Genomic DNA, 6,384 nt, shown 5'->3' on the forward strand with positions numbered 1-6,384 from the left:
TATCAATTCATAAATGTAAAGGTATCTCTGTAATTTTCACTTGTTTTATAAATATTTTGAAAATAAATTATAAGAAATTTTCTCTATCAACGATTATACATTCAGCCAGGACCAATGGCTTTGAGTGGATATCATCTCAAGTATAATGTATAATTGTCACATGTATATTCATTGCTGTAAAGCCACGAAGGGGATCCAAGGAAACTAATGCACATCAGTGTTGTTTTTTGTCACCTTTAATGTTTTTATATTGTCCTTGCAGTATATAGGTTATCTCCTATCTTGGAATTCGTCTCACTTGTGTACGGCCTGTGTACGTGCAACAGGACAAAGTAGTTTTCTGAGAAATGAGTAATAACAGTAATAATAATTTATTGAGGTCTTAAAATGTGCTAGCCACAATTCCAAGCCCGTTGCCTAAATTAATTAATTTCATGCTCCCAGAAAACATATGAGGTAGTTAATACTATAAGCCAATTTGAGATATGAAAACTGAAGCCTAATGGAGTTTAAATAAATTGTTCATGATCACCCTGAAACAGTGAAGAGCCAAGAATCTAATATAGATTTTCAGCCCTGAAGCTCAAATACTCTACCACTGAAGACAAACCATACCCAAAGTCAAGCTGGCAGACTTTTTTAAAGGATTTTTTTTTTTTTTAATTTTAGGTACATCATCATAAACTTGATTTGCTTTGTCATGTTATTTTGACCTTTTTAATGATGTAAAGGTCAGACAACTTAGCGAAATAATCTCCGTGAGAGAAATAATAACATAACTACTATGGATAAGAGCTGAAAATATAGTCTTTTTTTATAAATAGCAACATTCCCTTTGCTATCATTATTCGTATATTTGTTCTACATTTTTAAAAAGCTGATCATGATATACAGTCATGCCATCCTGAACGTGCCCTATCTCATCTGATCTCATCTGAGAAGCTAAGCAGGGTCAGACCTGGTTAGTACTTGAATGGGAGACCACCTAGGAATACCAAATGCTACAGGCATTAAAAAAAAAAAAAAAAAAAAACACCTGATCATGTGTCCCATAATGTGAGAGATGTGAAAGAGAGAAATAAGATACTAAACTCACCCTCATTAAGCTCTGTTCTAGACAAGGACACAGAAATGGCAATACAATGGGCTAAATGCTAAGTTAGAAGCATGAGAAGGATATGGTAGAACAAAAAAGTCAAGTGACGCATCAGCATTAAGTCCTAAACTAAGTCCTTATAAAAAATTAGAAATAGTCTATAGCCATACCACCCTGAATGTGCCCAATCTTGTCTGATCTTGGAAGCTAAGCAGGGTCAGGCCTGGTTAGTACTTGGATGGGAGACCACCTAGGAATACCGGGTACTATAAGCATTAAAAAAGAAAAGAAAAGAAAATTAGAAATAGACTAAGCAAAGCAACGACAGGGAAAAACATAGGCAAAAGATACTGAATTGAAATAGAAATAGAAACTAAAAAATGTGTAATAGATTTTGAAGAATTAAATAATTTTAAGTGATTTCTTACATTATCAGCCCAGTCATTTTTCATAATAAAATTATTTTAATAAAATCTAGATTTCAATTAGATCAAAAGGTTTAAAATGTAGAAAGCAGTAATATTTTATGTCAAATAAACTATTTGGAAAATAAGAATAGTTAAATGTTCCTTCAAAATTGACTGAAATAGTAAATATTTAACAATATTAAATAAACAAATATTACTTTTTATGCTAGACTGAAGAACCTGGCTATTAATTTTCACTCACTCATTAATTGTACAACAAGTAGTTATTAAAATCTTACTATACGCTATGTATCATGTTAGGCACTGGAGAATATAAACTAATAATAGTTATAAAATATAATCTACCAAACTATATGAATGAGTGTGTGTGTTCTGCATACAAACATACATTATTTTGGGAATACAGAAGTCCTCCTTATCCATGGGGGATATGTTCCAAGACCACAAGTAGATGCCTGAAACCACAGATAGCACCAAAGCCTATATAGACTATGTTTTTCCTGTACATACATACAATAAAGTTTAACTTATAAATTAGGCACAATATGAGATTAACAATAATAATAAAATAAAAGAATTATAACAGTATACTGTAATGAATGTTATATGAAAATCTATCTCTCTCTTCAAATATCTTCTTGTACTCACTCTTCTTGTGATGAGGTGCAATAACACAGTGCCTACAAGATGTAATGAAGTGAGGTGAATGACACAGGAATTGTAGCACTAGACTACTATAAGGGATTACTTGAACACAAGCACCGTGACCACTAAAATTGATCTGATAACCGAGAAAGCTACTAAGTTGGGTAGCATATGGAGCATGGACACTTTGGACAAAGGGATGATCCACATCCTGGGGCAGGCGTAGTGGGACAGCATGAGATTTTATCACGCTATTTCTGGAATTTTTTATTTAATATTTTCTGACCACAGTTAACCATGGGTAACTAAAACAGCAGAAAACAAAACTGTGCATAAGAGGCAGAGTATTGTATAATTTTAATAGATAATACAGTATTGTCTTTTTCCTTTCAGGTTTGTCTGGAAAATCTTTCTTCAGTTTCTTATCTACCATGTTACTTCATACTACCAACATGTTGGGATAGGCCTATTAAGAAGGCCTATCTAATACATATTGAGCCAGCAGAAGACTGCAGAATATTTCCTGAATTGTTTATACTCTTCCTGTTAGCTCACGTTGAATATGCTGGGTCTGAATTGTGGTTTCATACTAACTGGGCTGATAATTATTTAAGATGTTTTCACCACTCTTTCCTGGTTATAAAACCACATTTCTTTTCCTCAAAAAATAAAATTTCAAATGCATTCTTTGGCGTGTAATCATTTCCATTGTTCAGGCTATCAATGACAATATAAACAGAACTTTAATCATTTTAAACCAGTTTAGGTACCAACAAAATAACTATATGTTTTGAGTACTTCATTTTATTTCTCATAATGGATAACCTTGAACACTATAAATTATATTCTCCAACCAAAGCTGGGTTCACAGTACATTTAGTCATCATTCTACCATCTCTCTGATTTATTCATGCTCATAATTTGTCACAACCTTAATCCCAGATCTTCACCAGAGCCCTCAATTTACCTCTCTCAGTTCACATTTGTCACACTACAGTAGGAAGTAAAGAATTGAGAATGCAGAGGAGGAAGAAACTTTCCTCTACCCTTAAGATTCTTTCGACTGGTCTAATGATCGAATAGACATGAGACAGATTAGGAAGAGAATATAACAAAATTTAATTACATACAAATGTATGGGAACCCCATATACATAAGAGTTTCAGAGACAGAAAGGGAAATTGAGGTATATAAAACATTCCGAGCTAAAAATGAGGTAAGGCACCTTGGGACTTCAGAAGGTAATTTCAGGGAGAAATTATTCTGTAATTATTAGTTTGCCCTACCATATAAATAGGTAAAAAGTCGTTTCTGGTTTTAACTCTTATTGTGGGCCAGGCTCCTGATTTAAATTCTTCTGGATAGTTAAGCGGGGAAGCAGATATTTCTCTTGAGCCCAAAGGGTCTCAGTTGCCTTTAGCTCAAAATAATCCACATACCACAGGGGCAAATCTTGGAGTGACATGTTCTGAACCCTTACAAGAACCTAAACCTTCCAAGGCCCTAATTGATGGCATCAACAGATGAAGAAATCGTAAATGCAAATAAGTGGAAGTATGTGTAGGTTATAAGAAAAAACTAAGAGAGTGAACTAATCCAGAGAAGATAGAGGGATGGGGAAAGTCAAAGACAAATGGATCAGGGAGGAAAGAATAAAGATGAAGGTTATTTGAGCTTAGAAATTTATGTTAATTTGGTTGTGATGAGAAGATATCGCAGGGGCAGTCACAAGGGAATGACAACATATGATACGTGAAAAGGTTTGAAAATTGGAAATTTGTTTTTTGACTTCATAGAATGCTCCAGTCCTTTAATCTTTCTATTGTATTCTATTCTTTTAATTCCTCACTTTCTTTCTCATTCATGGCTAAACATTAAAGGGGTTTTCTTTTTTTTTTAATTATTTTTTATTTTTTAATTAGAGTTGATGTGCATTATTATATTACTTTCAGGTATACAATATAGTGATTAGACATTTCTATAACTTACAAAGTGATACCACAATAAATCTAGTACCCATCTGACACCATACACAGTTATTATAATATTATGGACTATATTCCTTGTGCTGTACTTTACATCCCTGTGACTATTTTGTAGCTGCCAATTTGTACTTCTTAATCCCTTTACCTATTTCATCCACCCCTACAAATTCCTTCCCATCTGGCAATCATCAAAATGTTCTCTATATCTATGAGTTTGTTTCTGTTTCGCTTGTTCATTTGTTTTTTAGATTCCACATATAAGTAAAATCATGTATTTCTTTGTATGATTTCACTTAGCATAATACCCTCTTGGTTCATCTATATTGTTGCAGATGGCAAGATTTTATTCTTTTTTATTACTGAGTAATATTTCATTCTACATATGTATCACTTTTTATTTTTCCATTCTTCTATTGATGGACACTTAGGTTGCTTCCATATCTTGGCTATTGTAAATAATGTTGCAGTGAACATATGGATACATATGTCTTTTCGAAGTAGTGTTTTAGGTTTTCCTTCAGAAAAGTAGGATTACTGGTCCTTCTCTCTTTTTTTAAAGTCGGTTTTGTCTGATATAAGTATTTCTACACCAGCTTTTTTTTTTTCATTTCCATTCACATGAAATATCTTTTTCACACGCATTTACTTTCAGTATGTGTGTATTTCAATCTTAAGTGAGTTTCTTGCAGGCAGCATATGTAGGGGCCTTGTTTTCTTATCCATTCAGCCACCTTAAGTTCTTTGATTGGAACATTTAATCCATTTACATTTAAAGTAACTGTTGATAGATATATAGTTATTGACATTTTACTATTTATATATTTTATACTTCTCCTTTTCCATCTCCTTCCTTTTCTTCTTCCTCTTTAAGAAGTCCCTTTAACATTTCTTGTAATACTGGTTTGGTAGTGATGAACTCCTTTAGTTTTTTTTTTGTGTCTGGGAGCTCTTTTTCTGCCCTTCAATTCTAAATGATAGCTTTGCTGAATCAAGTAATTTTGGTGGTAGGTACTTGCTTTTCATCACTTTGAACATTTTCTGCCAATCCCTTCTGGCCTGCAAAGTTTCTGTTGAGAAAATAGCTGACAGGCTATGGGAGCTCCCTTGAAGATAATTAATTGTTTTTCTCTTGCCGGTTTTAAAATTCTCTCTTTGTCTTTAACCTTTGGCATTTTAATGATGATATATACCTTGGTGTGGGCCTCTTAGGGTTCATCTTGTTTGGGACTATTGGTGCTTCCTGAGATAGTATGTCTATTTCCTTTGCTAGGTTAGAAAGTTATCTGTCATTATTTCTTCAAATAGGTTTTCAATTCCTTGCTTTCTCTCTTCTCCTTCTTGTACCCCTAAGATGCAAATGTTGGTAAATTAGATGTTGTCTCAGGAGTGCCTTAAACTATCCTCACTTTCATTCATTCATTCATTCATTTATTTTGCTATTCTGATTAGGTGTTTTCTGCTACCTTTCCTTCCAAATCCGATTCAATCCTCTGCTTCATATAATCTGTTGTTGATTCCTCTAATGTATTCTTCATTTCAGTTATTGTATTCTTCATTTCTGACTGGTTCTTTTTTATGTTTTCTGTCTCCATTTTTGTGTTTCCTATGGCTTGTGTTTTGTTTAGTTCTTTTTCTGGAGCTTTGTTCAATTTTGCTATTTAGGTAATGTTTCTTTGTCTCCTCATTTTGGCTGCCTCCTCATATTTGTTTCTATGTATTAGGTAGGGCTGCTATGTCTCTCAGTCTTAGCAGAAAGACCTTATCTAGTAGATGTCCTGGGGAGCCCAGTGGTACAGTCTCCCTGGTCACCACAGCTGAGTGCTTCAGGTGTGTCCTTTGTATGGATTGTGTGTGCCCTCTTGTTGTAGTTGAGCCTTGGTTGCTCTTTGCACATCAATGGGAGGGACTGACCCTCAGGCTGATTGGTTGTGAGAACTGGGCTCTGACTATAGTGCTATTATACAGGAGTTGACCCTATGGACTAGGATTTGCTTTAGCAGGCCTCTGGTGCCTGCTCCATCTGCCTTTTGGGTATGTCATTTGTAGACATGGTTGGGCGGTACTCTGATGTGGTCTGAATCTGGCCACTGGGTGTGTTGGTTCAAGGGCCTATTGGGAGGTGCTTTGGTGCAGGCCAAGGTAAGCTGCTGCCTGTGCCCTGCCTGGGTCCACTTAGTATAATCTACAAAGTGATCTACAGACAGTAGCCACTTGTGCTTTGCTGGAGGGG

At 34.7% G+C, this 6,384-nt stretch overlaps 1 pseudogene; it reads left to right on the forward strand.

Annotated features, from left to right (window-relative positions):
• Window positions 1-1,252: 1,252 nt before the first annotated feature.
• Window positions 1,253-1,371, forward strand: LOC120588411 (uncharacterized; annotated as a pseudogene).
• Window positions 1,372-6,384: the final 5,013 nt, after the last annotated feature.

This window comes from Pteropus medius, unplaced genomic scaffold (genome assembly GCF_902729225.1).
Source record: "Pteropus medius unplaced genomic scaffold, Ma_sr-lr_union100, whole genome shotgun sequence".
NCBI lineage: Eukaryota > Metazoa > Chordata > Mammalia > Chiroptera > Pteropodidae > Pteropus > Pteropus medius.